Source organism: Bactrocera dorsalis, chromosome 5 (assembly GCF_023373825.1).
Source record: "Bactrocera dorsalis isolate Fly_Bdor chromosome 5, ASM2337382v1, whole genome shotgun sequence".
NCBI classification, from domain to species: Eukaryota; Metazoa; Arthropoda; class Insecta; order Diptera; family Tephritidae; genus Bactrocera; species Bactrocera dorsalis.
Window position 1 is genome coordinate 37503245 of NC_064307.1, and position 21627 is coordinate 37524871.

Below are 21627 nucleotides of genomic sequence, written 5' to 3' on the forward strand. Positions count from 1 at the left end.
CACTTTATCTTAACTGTTGACAGAAATTGTGTGTTCCGCTATTTATATAGTATATTGGTAGTGCATAACGTTCAATAAGCCTGTCGAGCTTTTCTAAACCAGAGCACAACAATCTGTAAGGAATTATACTGCAGTTTTACTGTTAATGTCGTGATAGAAATTTCCAATATTTTATTAAAATTTGGTAAAGTTCGATGACATGTAGTGGCGCTATGGATCAATATTCGTCTATTTAGATAAGAATACATTTATTGAATAACAGAGAGATATACATATCTTTGAAAGATAATAAGATCTGCCACGCCACAGTTATAACAGTTATTTTAAAACATAAGCCATTTGCTAAGGTTGTGTCATAATTGGGTTCATATAAAAATTGAAGAATCATTTTTAACTTATGTCGAGTTTATACAACTCGATCGCATTCGAGTTTGCACGTCATTAGTTATCCTTTGAATTGGCTGTATATATGAGTAGTTTTTTAATGCTAATATAATTTTCTTGCTAATTCTAACTTTCCCACTTTAAACTATTATTTGATACGTTCGACTGAAATGTAGACATTAGCCAATGCAAAGAGAATTATAAAGGCAAATGATTTAATTATATGAGCTAGTTCACTAGCTTTTTAGAATTAAATTTAGAAAATTTCATAACGGTATGTTAACATACTAGACAAAGTATGATACCTTCAACGGCAACGGTGTGGTATTTCAGAAAGTTAGATCTGAAACTTTGATGACAAGTAAAAGAGAACAATACTCGCTGAAACTGAATAATAAGCATTTTGTGGGGGGATACTTGAATTGTAAGAAAAAAGTACTTGAATTCGTACAAATTCTAAATAGAAAGAATTCCTAACTCGCACTGTCATAATAGAAGGGGGGTAATGCATACACCTGATATGAAACATTTCTTCTTAATTTGATTTAAACATCTCGAATTCTGCCCTAGTTTAAAAACACTTTAAATTTCACCAGAAGGGCTATGGTCTTGTAAAGGAATAATTTACAAATGCAAAGAAAAGACCGATTATGATAATTTTTCGCAGAGCAGACACATTTCTGGTACCATGTCATACTGTGTAGATAATAAAAGGAGCGTTCCAAAGTGAACAGAACTTAAAAAAACAGAACAAATGGTTTTTTTCGGCAAAATCAATCAATTTTATTCAAAATAGTCTCCTTCTGCTTCAATACAGCTTTTTGCACGGTCCAAAAGCATGTCGAAAGAGTGTTTTAGCGCGTTGGCCGGTATGGCCGGTATGGCCGCCAGTATGCCGATGCAAGCCTTTTTGAATGACCTCTTCATCTGCATAACGCTTTCCTTTCATGGGCAAATGCATTTTTCCGGTCACAAGCGTCGATCGATGAGACGGCGTTTTTGGCATTCAGTCATTTTGTGCGGAACAAACCGTGCACACACCTTTCGTAAGCCCAAATGATCGGTCAAAATACGATAAATCGATGTTTTGGAGATGTCCAGTTTCACTTTGATGAATTTCAATGATGATTTCGGCTGTTTTTTGATGCATTCACGCACAGTTTCGACAGAATTTCCGGTGATCACGGATTTTGATTGGCTCACATGTCGATCGCCATTTATGTTCTCACGACCGCTTTGAAAACGTTTAAACCACTCGTACACTCTGCTACAGAGAGACAATTATCGCTATAAACTTGTTTCATCAATTGAAATGTTTCGGTAAAAGTTTTACCAATTTTAAAACAAAACTTACTCTTGGTTTTTTGTTCGAAGCTCATTTTCGCACCGATAATACAAACATACTGACACTTAAAACGCAATAACTTCACTTCTAATCAATGAAATGTCATAAAATTTTCACTAGACAATCGATAAAGGTAGCAGATTCTAACGCACCAATCGACGTACCAAATGACATCACCAGGGGGCGCTAGATTCAAAAAGTCCGGTTTACCTTGGAACACACTTTGTATTGGGTACTCGAAAAAGTATTCGTATTTTCACAATAGATGTCGTTACTTGATAAATTTTTTGTATTAGAAAAAGGTGAGAAATCGATAGGATACTATCCTTCAAACTGTTCATAAAAATTTTCCTTTTGTGCTTCGTTTAGGTTTTCGATAGAATAGTTTCCATCTATTAAATTTGAGTTAAAAAAAAGTCAACTTACGGATTTGTATTATAAAGAAAGTGACTCAAAAAGTCAAGTTCAAGTCTCAAGCATTAAATTTTTCTAAATGTGCATAAATGATTTTCCACATTTTGTAATATTCGAAAGAGCTCATGAGCCCTAATTGGGGGTTATTTTAATATGTACGTGTATATATATTATTTACATTTTTTATACGATACTCTATCTGAAAAGGTCAATTTTTTTTCACATATCCTCTTCACTTCATCGACGTTCTTTATAATGGATTTACCTATTGAAATAATATTCGTTGGATCCCATCTTATAATTATATTCTGCACATACGCAATTATAACTGTTCCATAATAACATGTCATTAGTGTTTGTGAAAGACAAAACCGGTCGTTATGCGGGTACTGTCTCAACATGTTGCTACAGAGTATAATAGTTTATTTCAACTAGTGGGTGTTGGCATTGCAAATAGGCGGAATCGAGACATTGCCACGCGCATAAAATGTCGTTAATTGAAAACCTTTGAAATACCTTAACTAAATATAAAATCAATAACTCGAATTTCGTGAACGAACATTTCTTGTTTAAAAAATTTTGTGTAACGATTTTATTTGAAATTACTAAAAGTGCGATAACTCAATGAATTTATTCATTAATTTTTACACCCGAAACGGAATAAAGGTTGGTTTGAATGGGGCCGGTATTAAAATTGATCAACTCACACAATTCTCTGAACATAAATAATATGACAGCTTGACACGACTCAGGCGTTATCAGTCAAAAAAAGTACCTCTATATGGATCACCCGTTAAAACTTTTCTATAATAATAATAATAGTATAATAGTATACAAAGTTGATTGTAGTCCATTCCCAATTTCGTCAAACAATGCATTTGGAATTATTTCTCAACAGTTTTAAAATAAGGTTTGCTTTAACACCTAAAGGTATTACCGCGGCTTTGCTCCCTGCAAGTTGCCCTTCCTTATTTGTTTTGAATTGTGATATAATTTCTCTTCGATCTCTGTGATCATTAATTATTTAATGTTTGTGACGAAATCACAAGGAACATCTGGCTTCTGTCAAATCTAGTTCTTTGTTTAATACATTAGAATATAGATTATTTTATAAACCCACTTTACCCTTCTCATACTAATATTAGAGACGCCTTTGGCCTTATAGCATTTCGCATAGCTGCTTGGATAAAATATGAATACACCCTGCCTAGGGAACGTAAAGTGCAGGTAGCAGTTTTGCATAGCAATCTAACTAACGCAGTGTAAACACCAACCTTGTAGTCGTTTTTTTGTATATTTATGCATTGTGCAAACATGTGCGATTCTACCAGGTAAATATTTTAGTACAAACATTCGTGTGATACGCAACATTTTATGCCTCTATTCCGATAATTTTATGTGGATAATTTTCTGTATGTAAAAGAGACGTGTTTTCGCACCTGCTACTGTGTGCAGTCAATGTTTATGTTGTGAGTCAGGTGCAGAGTAAAGGTTTAGTTTGCATTAAATTCGTTATTTCTGTATGTAGTGATTTAAAATTATATATTTTATAGCCATTGTTTAAAAATATGTATTTTCAGATAGGACTGAGGCTGATCGACTTCGCCGGAGCCCGAAATATGGTTATCTGTAGTACTAGATTCCAGCATAAGAAGATTCATCAAGCTACCTGGCTGTCTCCGGATCGATAAGCCACCAACCATATCGATCATGTTGCGATAGACGAAAGACACGTCTCCAGTATTTTAGACGTGCGTCCGCTCTGAGGTCCTAATCTCGACTCGAACGACTATCTTGTTGCAGCCAATATTCGCACCCGCCTCTGTGCAGCAATACACGCACGTCAACAAACACAAGGAAGGTTCGACGTCGAGAAGCAGCAATCACAACAGACAGCTGAAAGATTTTCTGCTCGAGTTACACTCCTGCTCTTTAAGAGCACTCATCAGCAACTCGGTATAAAGGAACTATGGGGTGGCATTTCAACCTCCTGTAAAGCTGTAAACGAAACCATTGGTTTTCGGAAAAGGCAAAAGAACAGCTGGTACGCTGAGGAGTGTTGTGTCGTAGCAGAGAGAAAACAGACTACTTTACCTCTCAACGTTAAACGAAAAAGAAAGAGACCGAAATGCATGAGTAACACGCTTGTAGACAGGGGTAATGCTCGAAAATTCTCAAAAAATGCGGCGCCTAACAGAAGGTTTTAAAACTGGAGCATACTCTTGTAGAGCCCCCAAAGGTGATCTAGCCACCGATGCTCTGAGCATACTAAAATTATGGAGGGAACACTTCTCCAGCCTGCTGAATGGCCGTGAACGTACAACGCCAGGAGAAGGCGAATCCGATTCCGCAATCGATGACGATGGAGCAGACGTTCCTTTGCAGACGTTCCTTTGCCGACCATGAAGAAGTTCGAATTGCAATTCGGCGTTTGAAGCACAACAAAGCGGCGGGGATCTGTGGACTGCCGGCCGAGCTTTTCAAATAAAGCGGCGAAGAACTGATAAGGGAGCTATGCCAATACGGTAGCGAAAACATCTCAGATAACGTGTAAATTGTCTTAATCGAATCTAAACGGGGAAACTCCAAAAAATTTTGCCACCAGCTCCTGTTTAAGACTTCCTGATTACTGCAGCGTCTTCCAACGGATTGCTGCTATAAAGGTAGCAGTAGATTTACTGCTTCGCATCATTTTCGTCTGATTTCACAAACGACAATACATGACTGTCTAAGTGTGGTTCCCCGCCTTACCGAGGGTTTTTCTTTTTGCATAGATTTCCTTAAGTTTCAGTTTACAGGTATTTACACAAGATTGTGTTATTCATATTGTGTAAACTGAAATATTCAAATTTGAATTAAAAAAAAAGTATATGTCGGAAGAATCTTTCTTACTGGCGTAGACACCGCTTACGCGATTTAGCCGAGTTGGCGGATGGAGCCATGTGTAGAAGCTCACGCGAGTGAGAAAAATTCTCTGATCGCCATTCACTTGGGGTATTCTTTTACATATGACTCAAGGAGCTCACGACTTCCGGTCTTAGACCAAGTATCCTCTGGGTAGCCGTTTGAAGACGAGCTAAAGTGAGAAGGTGAAACAACTACAACTTAATTTGCTATTATTGCCACAGAATCGCATTTTCTGCATAAATTCACAGACACAATAGAACCAAAAGTGTCTGCTTTATCCATTTTCACGTTTCTGCAGAATTTTTGGCTCAACTTCCAGTAGCTTTACATCTATCCGTCAATTTGTTTTATAACGATGACTCGGTACGTGCGAGAATTTCCTAATAGAAATGTTTAAGTGAGTGAATACTTAATCATTGGAGGAGTAAAATTTGATGGTTTGCCTGCCTACACAGCAATTACACACAGACGAGCCAGATGCTAACACTTTCATCGTAACGGGTGATCCAAAAAGAGGTACTTTTTCCAATAGCCTCTTCCTGATAGATCACGCGTGAGTCGTGGCAAGTTCTCACTGGTCACTGGTCAACAAATTTCTAATTTTTTTTCTCACATGTAAATTTATATCAAATTTTGAATATACTAGAGCCACCAAATAATAATATATCAATGAAAAAAATGTACACATCATGTTTTCTTGTGACATCAAAACCTATATTTTCGTAAAAAGTACAAAATTCCGCCACACTTACAGAATTATTTCCTAATATCTAATAGATACTTATGATTTTCTTGAATATTTGCTTCCGGTAGGTCCCTTTTAAGTCTCCAACAATAGTCTGCTAGCATTCCTGGACTCCATTTCCCTTGATAACACTTCTCCATTAAGGAAATGTCTTGGTGGAACCTCTCACCTTGTGCGTCACTCACAGGACCCAAATTTGCAAGAAAGAAATCCAGATGAGAGTCCAGCATATGTATTTTCATGGGCGTATTACACCCCAAAGCTTTAAATGATATCATAAGTTCATTTATTAAATCTTTGTAATTTTCCACTTTATGGTTACCTAAAAAATTTTGAACAACATTCACAAAACATTTCCAGGCGAGTTTTTCCTGATCATTCAGATTTTCTTCAAAGCTCTTATCCTTCATCAATTGCCGTATTTGTGGGCCAACAAATATTCCCTCTTTGATTTTCTCCTCACTGAGTTTAGGGAATTTCTCTTTTAGATAGAAAAATCCATCTCCATATTTGGGCATAGCTTTTACAAAATTTTTTATCAGGCCAAGCTTTATGTGCAACGGTGGTAAAAGTATGTCATCAGGGTTCACTAGAGGATCATTTTTATGGCCTGGAGTTAGTGATTCACGCTTGGACCACACTTTCTTTGTATAGTGACTTTTTCTGTCTCTACTGTCCCATTCACAAATAAATCAGCTAAATTTCGTATAACCAAGCTGTAGTCCAAGTAAAAGTGCAATGACTTTAAAATCACCACAAATATTCCAAGCGTGTTCACTGTATTAAATTTTTTCAAGTATAACAAGGATTTGTTGTTTTCCAAATATATTTCTTTAATGCACTTTATAAAGACTTTTCAAGCGTTGGGTGTTAAAGAGTTTAAAATTGTGTTAAAAAATATTTTATTTGTCTATAAATAAAGTTTGAGTGAAAAAGTTTACCTTTAATGATATGTATTTTCAATCAGTGATCGTGACAGTTGAGGTTAGCGTAAACCTTAACGTGCTGGCTGCAATTTTAAGGCTGAATAGATAGTTTTAGGTGTCCGATTTTGTGAAATAAGCCTAGGGCTTATATGTTTGTGCTTACTTCTAATCTGCACAAATCCGCCAATGTACATTGAATAAGAAGAAACGGTTCATATTATCTTTATTAACGGCACATTGCTTGTCCAGTTTTCAAAATATAGTAATAGTACAGTGAAGTACCAGCTAAACAAAGAGCATCCATCACATTATATAATATAAATATTGTTGTAGCAGATGTGATTGCAATATAATGCTTTCACTATAATTTCTCTTAGGCAACAATTGAATATTCTAATTTCTGTCCACTTTTCTGGAAAATAAATATCTTCAATAATAGGTAATAAGTTTTAAAAAATGTCAACCTTAGCCTCTTAGCCTATAATCTTCGGTCCATCAGAATATTTTACACTCTCCCAAATCGAAAGTATCCAAGGCTAAAAAAAATATTCCCTCTCGATGGAACTGTTACGGTATCTTATAGTATAGGTCATAGACTCCATTCTTTTGAGATAGTCTCGCTTTAATTTATTCATATGTACGTGTTTAAATGAGATAAGCCGCCACCCACACTACACGTATAAACTGGCACACCTTAATAAAACACAGCTCAATTCACCACATCTAATGACACCTACACAACTCACCATACCTATACACCCACTCATCGAAAAGGATGGACAACGGCAAGGCAGATACAATTCGATTTCCCACTGCTGTTTCCAATATCCACTTTATGGGAGATTTTGCGGAAGGATCTAGGTTTGCGGGATTTCAAAATCCAACTCGTGCAAGCACTGGAATCAAACGGCCATCACTTGCGCAGCTCCGAGAAGACCACTGATTCTGACTTTCACAAAAAACATTTGGAATGGGTAATGGGTATCATTGGTCCATATTTCCTCAAAAGTGATGCCCACCATAATGTTACGGTCAATGGGGAACATTTTAGAGTCATTATTAATGACTTTTTCGAGCTTGATTTGGAGGATGTTGATGTGAACGACATTTGATTACAACAAGACAATCTTTGGTGAGCGTATCATCCCCCGTCAATGGGTTGTGGCCTTCAATCTCGAGCAATTTAACACTGCTGCACTTTTTTTAATGGAGTTATGTGTAGTTAATATTTCAGAGATTTAACAAATATGATAGCTTGGTTTGCTTCATTAAAGGAAGTCAGAATGCGAAATTGTTTTAAAACCATTACAGGACATAATTTGCTTTGTTGTTGTCTCATTACAAGTAGTCCAAAAACATGCGTAAAATATTGGCCGTCAGCCAACAAAAGGCAAAAAGCAACCGTATGAAAAAATGCTGAAAGGGTCACCAATACAATTACATTTGTTAAGTCAATCTTGACATACAACTTACCTGACAACTGAGTCAGTCAGTTGAACCTACCGTCACTGTTTTCGTAAAAAAGGGACACCTATGACATACTTCTTTGTACTGTATTTATATATGCATGCATGGACATCAACGAAAATGACGCCTACGCCAGAATAATAAATTAATCGAAAGGAAAATCACGACATTATCTGTTATAGCTGTGGTTTAAACTCTGGGTTGACGTAGAACCAGAAAATGCACAAAAAAGCCAAATTTTATTTACCGAATATACAGGGAATCAGAAAAATCACAGCTACTCGTGAAGCGCTTTTCTTTCGCATTCCTTCACATTTTTTGTTGATCAAGAAAAATAAAACAAACTGTTAAAAATTAGAAATCTGAAGTTGACATATTTAGACTGCACTAAAAAAAAAGGTTACCTGAACGGTAATTAATAAATTTGTATACATGCATGCATACTTAGATTAATGTACTATTAGACCCTTACAAGAGCTAATTTTTCAATTTTTACGATATCAAAGTAAAACCTTGCATGTGACCTTTTCTCTCCATGAATTTGCTCATTTGTTTGAAAAGCCGATATAAGATGTACAAACTGAAAATCTGCCAAAAATCAAGATAAAGGCATTATTTTACCCTTTATGGCAGCAGAAGTTGCAACTGTGAAAGGTTTTATAGCTTCAATGTACCCAAAGTAGGGTCAAGTCAGCCGGATGTTCGAAAATCCTGATATTAGTTCTGGAGAGCTAGGTCAAGTTTTCGACCAAATTAATCTATTTCAGGCTCAAAGATACACTGTTCTGAATAAAACACGCTCCCTTATTTTCATTGGAATAAATCACTTATTGATCGATATAAGCGGCACAAGGTCCCCCAAGAATCGAAAATCTTAATATTAAGTATATGGCGGCTAAGGGAAGTATTGGTCCGATTCAACCCATTTTTGACATACGAACATGCCATTATATGAAAATGATTATCCCTTAGACACAGGGCCTTGAACAATTTTTAGTCATAAGGTGGCACACACTAAAGGCATTAATCGTGCAAAGTTGTATACCGTTATACTAATTTCTTTTTAATTTGTTTACTGGAAACTGAACGAATGAAGTGCAATTTAAATTTGTGCTATATGGGAAGTAGGCGTGGTTGTAGGCCGATTTCAATAATTTTCACACTGTGACATAAGAATGTAAGGAGAATACCATCCACTAAATGTTGTCGAAATCAGTTGGTCGGGTCCCGAGATATGGCATTTCACCAAAAAGTGGGCGTAAAGACCTCTCATACCACCTCGTAGGAAAAATTTAATGTTTTTGGCGTATTTAGTTATATATTTATCGCGAATTTACTAGTTTTTAACAGTACCGTTATATGGGGAGTGGGCGATTTCATCCATTTTCACACTGTCGATAGAAGTTCTTATAAGATTTGTACTCGGCAAATTTGGTTGCAGTAGCTTAAGTGGTCAAAGAGAAATGTACATTCAAATTGTTAAAGGGCGGGGCCACGGCGCCTTTTTCAAAAAATTTTGCCCACAGATGCCACTTGCTATTGCGATCCCTTGAGCCAAATTACAATTTTATATCTTAATTTGGTGCTTAGTTATGGCATAGATTTTAGGTTAATGGTGTTCTGTGGCCGTGGCAGTAGTCCGATCTACGAACTCGTAATATTTTTTGTATTAAGGGGCACACCTAATGTGAAATTTTCAAAAAATAGATTTTTTTTTCAAATATAATACTAAAATTTCAAATCGATATCTGAAACAGTTTTTGAGTTACGGCCATTTAAAAGAGTAGCCGCTCGGCAGCTAGATAGTTGTATTGGATACGGGACATTTTTTAACGCGTTTTTCTCAAAATAGCATTTTTCGAATTTGCTGGAGTGATTACTCCGAGACAAGTGATCGGATCGCTATCATTATTTTTTTTTTTTCATCTTCTCTGTACAGTTCTCCATACCATGACCCTCCAGTTTTTTGATCTAATCAAAAATCGAATTCTGGCAGGCCAAAAACGACCATAATTTTGGTGAAATTTAACTTTTTGTTTAACATGTCGCCATTTTGTCAATTTTTGAATTTTTTATTAGCCCGAGGATCATCGTACAGACAATATGTTTCAGTTTAACGAGAATTTTTTTTTTAGCTTTTATCAACAGAGAAAGCTGCAATCATGGCAGCAGTGGGGGACCTTTTTTTGGCGACGCCGGAGATCACTTGTCATTTCAAAAATATTTAATATTTTCTTTCAACAATTTTTTGTGTACTCTTAAAACATGTATAAATAAATCTTCAACATTTTAAAACGATTAATTGACTTCTTCTTCTTCTTAATTGGCGTAGACACCGCTTACGCGATTATAGCCGAGTCCACAACAGCGCGCCAGTCGTTTCTTCTCTTCGCTACGTGGCGCCAATTCGATATTTCAAGCGAAGCCAGGTCCTTCTCCACTTGGTCCTTCCAAGTGGGTGGAGGCCTTCCTCTTCCTCTGCTTCCCCCGGCGGCTACTGCGTCGAGTACTTTCAGAGCTGGAGTGTTTTCGTCTATTCGGGCAACATGACCTAGCCAGCTTAGCCACTGTCTTTTAATTCGCTGAACTATATCAATGTCGTCGTATACTTATACAGCTCATCGTTCCATCGAATGCGATATTCGCCGTGCCCAACGCGCAAAGGACCATAAATCTTTCGCAGAACTTTTCTCTCGAAAACTCGCAACGTCGACTCATCGGTTGTTGTCATCGTCCAAGCCTCTGCACCATATAGCAGGACGGGAATTATGAGCGACTTATAGAGTTTGGCTTTTGTTCGTCGAGAGAGGACTTTACTTATCAATTGCCTACTCAGTCCGAAGGGGTTCCAAGATAGATGAAATTATCCACAACTTCAATGACTGCCAACAGTGACGTGAGTGCCAAGTCGCGAGTGCGACGACTGTTTGTTTGACGACAGGAGATATTTCGTCTTGCCCTCGTTCACTGACAGACCCATTTGTTTTGCTTCCTTGTCCGATTGATTGACTAGTTTTTTTTTTTTTTTGATCCCAAAAAATGCCTTTTTTTACGCTGTCACACTAGGTGTGCCCCATAACACCATACCAAGTTTCATCAAGATATCTCAATTTTTATTCAAGTTACAGTTTGCACAGACGGACAGACAGACATTCAACTTCGTCATCCTCATCTTTTATATATATATAACTCTTTATCTATCTCGCTTGGTTTTAGGTGATACGTACAACAACAGAGCACTCTTAACTTTTGTGTGCACCGCACCGCTCTTAAGAGAGCTCTCTTGCTCTCTTTCATATTTTTCGTAAATTCAAAGATATAACATGCTCTTATAGATGGAATACAAATATACATATTTATGCAAATACAGATTTTTATACTCTCGCAACAAAGTTGCTAAAGAGAGTATTATAGTTTTGTTCACATAACGGTTGTTTGTAAGTCCTAAAACTAAAAGAGTCAGATATAGGGTTATATATACCAAAGTGATCAGGGTGACGAGTAGAGGTGAAATCCGGATGTCTGTCTGTCCGTCCGTCCATCCGTCTGTCCGTCTGTCCGTCCGTCTGTCCGTCCGTCCGTCTGTGCAAGCTGTAACTTGAGTAAAAATTGAGATATCATGATGAAACTTGGTACACGTATTTCTTGGCTCCATAAGAAGGTTAAGTTCGAAGATAGGCGAAATCAGCCCACTGCCACGCCCACAAAATGGCGGAAACCGAAAACCTATAAAGTGTCATAACTAAGCCATAAATAAAGATATTAAAGTGAAATTTGGCACAAAGGATCACATTAGGGAGGAGCATATTTGGAAGAATTTTTTTTGGAAAAGTGGGCGTGGCCCCGCCCCCTACTAAGTTTTTTGTATATATCTCGAAAACTACTATAGCTATGTCAACCAAACTTTACAGAGCCGTTTTCTTCAAGCATTTACATATACAGTTCAAAAATGGAAGAAATCGGATAATAACCACGCCTAGCTCCCATACAAAGGTTATGTTGAAAATCACTAAAAGTGCGTTAACCGACTAACAAAAAACGTCAGAAACACTAAATTTTACGGAAGAAATGGCAGAAGGAAGCTGCACCCAGGCTTTTTTTAAAAATTGAAAATGGGCGTGGCGTCGCCCACTTATGGACCAAAAACCATATCTCAGGAACTACTTGACCGATTTAAATGAAATTCGGTATATAATATTTTCTTAACACCCTGATGACATGTACGAAATATGGGTGAAATCGGTTCACAACCACGCCTTCTTCCAATATAACGCTATTTTGAATTCCATCTGATGTCTTCTCTGTATAATACATATATACATTAGGAACCAATGATGATAGCGGAATAAAACTTTACACAAATACGGTATTTGAGCTGAGGTATCCCTTGTGGAAAAATTGTCGTGATCGGACTATAACTTCACAACTTCAAGGTCCCTGATATCGAACACGAAGAACTCAGTGCCTAACCTAACCTAACCTAATTTTTCACCGAAAATATCGGTAAATCTCTCAGAATTTAATTCTAATTAATTTTACAGCAAAATAAAAAAATATGTAATTAAATCTCGATTATCACTTTATCATGCGAGAGTATAAAATGTTCGGTGACACCCGAACTTAGCTCTTCCTTACTTGTTTATACTAGTAGTCGCCACACTGGCGGTTTCAACCGATTTTAGAATGTGTCTCATATAGCGGATTCCCAACTTTCAGTTCAAGCGCTTTTAGCACCATCCCCTGCTTCCAAAATAATTATTTTTGTATAACAATAGTGAAGTTTTATATTATACTAGAGGACCCGTCCACGCTTCACTGTGGCTGATACATAGATAATACTACTACTACCATCTATATGATTTCTATTAGTTGGATTATAACTATTAGTTAATGAGATATAGCATTTTTCTGAAGCAACTTGTGTTAGTTTAAAAAAATCGATCATAAAGCATTTCATGTGTCAATAAAGCATTGTTTTTTTGTGAAAAATACTGTTGAATTTGGGCTCAGGGAAATCCACCGTTGAGTTGCAAAGTAGGTGCTCGCAAGTTCATTATCCAACAAAAACAACTAATTCTGAGAAGTGTTTAAGTACTCTCTAATCGCAATAAATAAAGAAATATAGCTCCATCATTTCCCGCTGGAGTCCAATCGACAGTCATTCTAGTGGACTGCACATGATGAAGTTGGTGGTAATGGTTTTCAGGCGCGGAAAAACGAAAAAGGCGGCTGGAAAGGTTGTGACATCAGTCCTTAGGGATGCACGTGGTATAATACATACCCAACGACTGATTACTAACCATTTATGATCTATTTCACGGCGTATTTGGTTGAAGTTCTTTTCTTCTATTCCAAATACTTAGCAATTGTATTATGGAAAATGTCAATGTTATTGGAAGTGTTTCCGCTGGCTGTACTGTATTCTCTGGGTTGAAAAACACTCTTTAGCCATTCTTCAAATAAACTGCGAGACGCACAATAGTCAAAAAACGTTCATGAATTGCAGAAGTAAATACCCTACAAAGCGCTTTATTGCAGTTCACGTATCGACCGTATCGTTCAAGACTAATAACCGCCATATTGGTTCCTTTGATGACGTACTTACAAACGTATTTTATAGAGTACACCAAATTGCAATACTAAACATTGATATGAGTTTTGAATGTGAATTAGACAACAGTGGAGAATATAGTACGATCAATATGTTCTCAACTTCGATATTCACTACTCTAAGTTGAATGGTAAATGTCCTGCCATTCTCGTCTGATGAGCTACGACGATAGAGTGGATATCCATCATTTCCAGTTTGCGTTTCCGAAAGAAAAGCACGTGGATAGTGTTTCGTGCATTTATTGCAAGTGGGATGTCTGCAAGGTCCATGCACCATATTGGTTTTCATCGCTTCGTAGAATAATGGATCTTTCTCTGCATGAGGAATTTCGGCAGAAATGATTTCATCAATTTGATCTAGTGTAACCACCATCCACCATTTAAAGAAAAATGTGTGCCTGGGGCAAACCTCTTTTTTGCAACTCAACAGAGTACATCCAGCATCTGACTGCACCATACTTGTATATACATACGTTGCTTCAAGATAAAGTTCATCAAACACCGTAGCTGTTGTTTGAAAAGTCTTGCTGTATTATCGTGATGATCGCTTGCTGATTGACAGCGATCCATAATTCCACACATATGTCATCGCGTCGTGGGAGTCTCATGAAGTTCTTGTGTCTTGTGCTGCCATACGTTGATGGCAAAAAGAACGCCGAGCGATATTAGCGCGATGTCTTCGTTGCTTCGTAACAAATTTCAATCTGTAATTGATCACTTCTTTTGAAACACACATAAAGTTTTCACTGAATAATTTTCGATAATTTTTCCGGAATAAAAAAGTAAGCGACCGAAATTGAACGATTCAAATAATTTACAAATCAAAATATTAAAAAACAAAACAAGAAAGAATTGTGTGAAAAGTCACTTTTTGGAAATTTCGACTTTTCCTTATGAAAAGTATATGGGTTTTTTATATCTAACCCTTTCCAGCGAACAACTTCTGATTTCATGAAGATTGGTTCCACCGTATGTAGGTATGTATATACAAAATAAAACGTTTGTATGGGAAAAAGAAAAGGGCTGTTTTTAGGGGTTTCCGGCAACTTTCGTAATTTTTTCTTACATAAGAACCTTCTCCTAATAATAACAAATACAACAAAAAAAATCAGCCAAATCGGTTCAGCCGTTTATGAGTGATGAAATTACAAAGAAAGTGGCATTGATTTTTATATACATATATAGATTTATTAGATAACAATAAAAGAATTTGTAAAATCGAAAAACGGAACAATAATTTCACTACTTATTCACATCGACGACAGTAAGGACGCAGGCACAACAAAACAATTACGCACTATACTTTCGGGTAATGAGCACCTTTCTACCCAGCAGGAATTTTCTTCATCAAAGACTGATACACATGACTTGCCAACAGATTTAGACTTGCCACCAATAGCCCATAGTTTATTGTCTAGCGATAGGCAAGTCATCCAACCAAGACCAACCTCCAAAGAGCAAATCTGCGAAAAGTTTTCAAGAATATTCAGTTTGACATTAAGCGATTAGCGAAAATCAACTCAATATATGTACCTGTGACCACGTGTCTTGCTGAGGATCGTAACGTTCAGCGCCCCTACGGCTTAAAACATAAATATGACCTTTATGTGCAGCTACCTGTAATATAAAAAGTAGCAATATACGTTTTTTTTAATTTTAGTAGAGTTAAAAGGATAACGAAATAAATCAGTGACTATTTTCTATTAGACAATTTCGGTAATTTTTATTGAAGCGGAGTTACTTTTGCTGGTTTTGAAAATTTTAGGGAAGACTTGCAACGATGAAATCGAATGGAATCTCTTAATATAGCTGCAGTACGTATTTCAGTAATAAATTTTAATTCTCTGGACAGAATACGAATTCCGATTGCGTACATCGGTCTATAGTAAAAGAAATCCAAGGATTTGAATGTTAATATTTAAACACTTAAGTAACCTTGTGATATACCGCTCTTCGACTCTTCCTCATTCTGCCAAATCATGACTTGATGAATGTTCTACTAATTTTAATAATTATATTTTAATCTAACTTACACTAGGTAAAAAGTGACTATTTGTCATATCTGCGCAAAAAGTCCAAGTATTCGAATCCGGATTGTAGCATTCGACGGATTTTAAGCCCCCATTGCCATTAAAACCGCCCATTGCGTAAATTTTACCATTAAAGGTAACTGCACCTGCGTAAGATCGTTCAACATTTAAGCTGGTCACAAACACCCAACCATCTGAAGTCGTATATCTGGAAGCAATGAAAAAATAATGCATATCTATAAACTGAAGCGTCAAAAGTAGCATTTCGTCACGTTGCATAGTCTGTTAAACAAACTTATAATTATTCAAATTAAGTCGTTGACAATTTCAAAGTGTTAGAGTTTTCTAAAGTCAGATTCAATCAGATCATAACATTTCACTGAATTAATTCCTTCTTTCTTTCATGCCGAAGTACCTTATTTTGCTCATTATCCATACTATCCTAACACATCTAGTCTAATGTTCTTTTACCGTTAAGCTTAAAGTCAACCTTTAATTGTAAAAGCTCACAATCGCTATCGTTAGGTAATTCATTACAGATTTATATATATTCACCTTTCCACCGACGACAAAGCATTATTACCATGATAATCACCAATGGCGTAGATTTCACCATTTAATTCGACAAGGCAGTGTGCCATTCTTGCTTGGTTCATAGCGGGCAAATTTTGCCATGTTTTATTTCGTATATTCCAACTACGAACGACGTTACATGTGACACCACCTTTATTACCGCCAACAAATAATAAATTATCATCCTTTAAAATAGTTCTATATAGTTCTATATAGTTCGTAATCCATTTTTATACTCGCATATTCCTGCCACTTATCCTCAGTTTTGTTATATCGCAGCAGTTTGAGATTCATCTATTCCAAAAATATTGTAAGCACACTAATTTAATATTTTCATTTTGGAATAAAAGCTACAGTGTTCGTTTACCTCTGAGCAAAGCGCTAGAATTGTTTTCTCACCACAATTTGTAGTACTGACCCCACGTGGTTCTGTAAGTCGTATATTTATCAATGGCCGTGCTGTAGGCTCTCTGATCCACGATAACGCCTTGACAGCCAGTAGCTCACATCCAGGTAATGGCTGAATGTGTGTCATCAGAAAGTCCATATTGAATTGGGTAAGACGGAGACAAGCTATTAAAAGTGGCAGTTGCTCTTGGCGCGCAGGAACATCGTAATTGTACCAGCGTTGTATGGCATCGTAGGCATCTTCCTCTCGGGTTATATTCAAATTGTCAGATACCAAGATACGTTGCAATTTTTCTACATCAAAATTCAAAAACTCGTCGCTTCGATTGATCTAGTGTTATTAGAAACAAAATTTAAATAACACAAGTACCGTTATTGTGAGACATTACGTGTATATTTAGACTCACCTCCATGAAGTTCTGTGTTTCGTATTCGATGATTTTCTGCCTAAGAACTTCACATTGCGTTTCATGCTCCAGTCTATAAGCACCCTGTAAAGTGTATTCATCGATATGTGTCATGAGGTAGTCCACACTACTGCTTATGGCATCGTCCAATTGCAAAACGTTTGCAGCATTTAGCATGGCAGCGACATTGTTAACGGTAATTGGGGCGTGTCCGGTGTAACAAAAGGTTACTAGACGCTCAAAAGTATCGCTGTCAATATCATTTATCTCGATGACTGGATTAGTACCTTGATTGCCATTGAAAAGGTTTTCGAAGTAAGGACTCGCTGCTGCGAGTATCAAACGATGCGCGGGTACACTGAAAAAAATTATAAATATTAATCCTTTAATTTTATGTAAGCTGAGGACAAAGTATTACTTACAAAGCCGTTGGGTTTGAAAATTTAAATGTTACATCGATTAGAGACTTCTCGTCGTAGAAACTACATATTTTCGTCATTAATTTCTCTATAAATCGATTCTGCTCACTGGAATTTCTCTGAAGAGAAAGTGTTCGGGAAGAACTCGTGGCCATTGCTAGTTACTTAACTTTCCTTCTGTAATAAGAAAATTATAATATTGATTAAAATATTTCAGATAAGTAAATGCATCTGGAAGTTTTCTTCCAAGTTGTCTGGTGTACAATAGATCTGCGTCAGATCAGTGACTAACAGCTGTCCGCACATAGTACAAACACCAGCACTGTTTAAACTCAACAAAGATTTTTCATTTCTTACCTCTGGTGGGGGGGAATTCAAACAGTCTTTCCTCAAGTCAGAAACCTTTCATTCTGATTTTATTTTTAAATTTGGAAACCTTATATACTATTTCTCAAAATCTGCTAAATAACTAAATATATGTATATGTTTATATGTAGATATGTATCTTGGCTATTGATTGAACCTATGTTGTGTGACCTTGAATGTAAGAACCCATGGGTTATCATATGTAAACATCTTATCCTTAGGAATGTTTGTGTTATTGTCTGTTGAATACAATTGTTTTGCATGACAATGCATTTTAAGTATGTGTCGGTTTCTGTATTTGTGTAAGTATGTAGCTAGGAGCAATTTTGTTTAATTCGTTTTTCAAGAGGCTTTATTTCGAATCTATAAATCCAAAACTTACCACAGATTCCCAATTGCATTAAAATATGAAGACATTGCTTGTTCAAATAGCATTGAACATGCCTACTTATCAGCAAAGCCGAAATACAATTAAAAATAAATATCTATTTTCAAACATACATACATACAAATGTATGTACATAAACAACCACATGCATTTAAATGCAATGTGCATCTAATAATAATAAAAATGCATGGGACGAATGTCATAAATTTACAGAAGAGGTAACATTAAACACATACACACACACAAATGTATTAAATTGTACACTTGAAAACAACCCCATGTCAAGCAGCAATAAACAATATGCTGCAAACCATACATACATACAGTCCACTAATACTACATACATATATACAGAAACAGACACATTCAACATAGCATTCAACAGACAATAACACAAAAATTCCTAAGGATAAGATGTTTGCATATGATAACCCTTAGCATACATTTTAGCAACTGTTTGTAAATGTACGCACATTAAAACAAAAGCAAACCCAAGGTCACACAACATAGGTGCATATTTAGTTATTTAGGATATTTATAAAAATAGTATATATGGCTTCCAAATCTATGTATATACATATAAAAATGAATCCCTTTTTCCCTTGGTCACGGCATCACGCGTGAATGGCTGGACCGATTTCACTAATTCCTTTTTTGTTGTATTTTCTATTACTAGGAGAAGGTTCTTATGTAAAAACAAGAAAAAACGTTAACTTCGGTTACACCGAAGCTAAATACCCTTCACAGGTGCATTTCTATCTCTAGTAACTATGTCTTCAGTTTGGAAGCTATATGCTATTGTAATCCGTTCTGAACAATTTTTTGAGAGATTACATTGTTGCTTTAGAAAATAATATATACCAAATTTCGTGAATATATCGTGTCAAATGTGAAAGTTTTCATACAAGCCTTTGATTCCAATCGTTCAGTTTGTATGGCAGCTATATGTTATAGTGGTCCGATATTGGCCGTTCCGACAAATGAGCAGGGCCCGAATCGCGGCACACGTTAACGAACGAAATTTATGAAATTTTTTTGTTTTCGGATCGTTGTACTCGCTATCGAATGCGCACTTTCGAAATTTGAAATTTCCTCATTCGATAACGTGTTCTCGTTTGTACGAAAGAATCGAAATCTCACTCGTTAGCTATTTGAGAAACGTTATAGTACAAATTAAAAAAAAAAGTTTGAATATAACAGTTAAAATTAATCGGAAGTGAAATATAAGTTATTTTTCTTTTATTGAGTTTATTTAACATGTATTATAATTATAAATAATGATTTAAGGACAAATATGCACCAAAAAAATTTGATGAGTAATTTTATACTACAGCATCAGAATTTAGCAAATAATATTTTGCCTAATTGTGGGCAAGGCAAAGTTGCATTAAATAAGCTATGGGGTACATTGACGCTAAAACTTAACGCTGCCGGGCCACCGATGAAAGATGCTAAATTTTGACGAAATGATGAATAGAATGATAAAGATAATAATAAAATACAAAAATAGGTATTTGCTGATCAAAAGCACAATATAAAAAAGAAAATTTCTTTCAAAAAAGCCTCGAAACAAAAGACTGGTGGTGGTCAGTACGAGGAAAAGCTTTTAACTGTAGCAGAAGAGCAACTCCTCCATGCTACGGGGATAGATGTTGCAGTAGAAGTAAAAATCTTGAGAAACTAATTGCTTAAAAGAAGAGATCGCTGCAAATAAAAGAAGATGTACATCAAGCAGATATGCAAAAAAGCTGTAGAGTTGCAGGTTAAAACTCATGAGCTTGAAATTTTAAAGAGAAAAATTAAGAAATAAACACCAATATATACGATATGTTAATTCCAAGTTCCTGTTTTTATTGAAAATATATTTATTAGAACAAAACATGAATTCAAATGTTGTTGGAACGTTTAATTCATTTAGATAATAAAATACTGGATAATATGATCTCTAATTTTATGACCAATTTAGTTAATTGAGTCTCATTTTCCCGTATCTATTCCTTTTCAGGAATATACCGACTTATGTTATCTTTACTGAAAATTTTCCACCGGCCCACCGGCTGATTGATGGTACTGCGGTTGATAAATGTCCGTTAATTTTTATTTCCGATATGATGAAAGTAAATGCGTCTTTGGTCAGTCTAAATCACTTCCTGAATCTGTAAATGATTTAAAATAATATGATCTATACTAAGTTAAACGGTATAATTTTCTTACGCTGCTTCAGGTAAATCCATGGAATTACTTTTATCACGAATCCTGAATCGTATGGCCATTTCGTGATATTTTTCATCTGAATCAGATGAACTTGTATAAAAAACACGTTAGGGTTCATTTTATTGAATGCAAAAACTAAATTTAGTAAATTTATATACAATTTATTACACATATTGTATAAACATATATTGAATACTAGCTGACCCCGCAGCCGTTGTCCTGCTTGAAATTATGTATTTGGAAATGAAAAGAAAGTTAAATTTACCATTTCATTTTTTTTTATTTCAATGTAATTTATTTATTTATTTTGGTTTTCCAACTCGTGAGTACGCAACGTATATCTGACCGATTTTCACTGGAAACGGAATACGTTTGAAATGAAATGGCAAATCGTTAGAACTCAAAGGAATTATTAGAATCAAGTATTCTGTCCCCTTGTATTCGATAGCGCAGATTGCGGAACAATAACGACAGATCCAGCTTTGAGACGCAAGTTTTAGCGAAGACGATGTAAAATGTCTTCGGCAATGTTATTTTTGTTCGTATCCCATAATAGGTGCGGATTTGAAGGCTGATACGTCGAAATGATTATCGCGAAAAGTGTGCGAACTTCATGTGCATTCCAGTGATTGACATTTACCAGCAATTGTAATTCCTGGCATACTTCTCCAAAACTCACAGACACCGTAACATTCACAGTACGCAATGACTCAAATGAAGTTGAACCGCGTTCATTAATCGATAGCAACCGAAGGTAGAAACAATCGTCGTTTTTCGGGTAGATTGTGTAAATTCGTCCTAATGCATTAGTTGATAACACATCTGGATGCCCATCCACTGGTTGGCCTTGCTTTCTGCGCAACTATTTCTTCGACGATGCATTCCAGATATCAAGGTATTTCCGAATAGGGCAATGTTCTCGCCGGTCGGAAAACGTTCATGAATTGCAAAAGTAAATATTCTACAAAGCGCTTTATTGCGGTTCACGCAATTTAACCAAATTGCAATACTCAACATTGATATG

General features: G+C 36.0%; 3 protein-coding genes and 1 pseudogene across 3 annotated transcripts in view; 1 reads left to right on the forward strand and 3 right to left on the reverse strand.

Moving 5' to 3' along the window:
* The window catches only part of LOC125779050 (kelch-like protein 17), a 398740-nt gene that overhangs the window by 340187 nt on the left and 36926 nt on the right, over positions 1-21627 (forward strand). The window lies entirely within an intron of this gene.
* LOC125779053 (kelch-like protein 5) overlaps positions 1-21627 on the reverse strand; it is a 293968-nt gene that overhangs the window by 172503 nt on the left and 99838 nt on the right. The gene's annotated exons all lie outside the window — the stretch shown is intronic.
* The window catches only part of LOC125779045 (kelch-like protein 5), a 78145-nt gene that overhangs the window by 28954 nt on the left and 27564 nt on the right, over positions 1-21627 (reverse strand). The gene's annotated exons all lie outside the window — the stretch shown is intronic.
* On the reverse strand, positions 14782-17497 carry LOC125779054 (kelch-like protein 17; annotated as a pseudogene).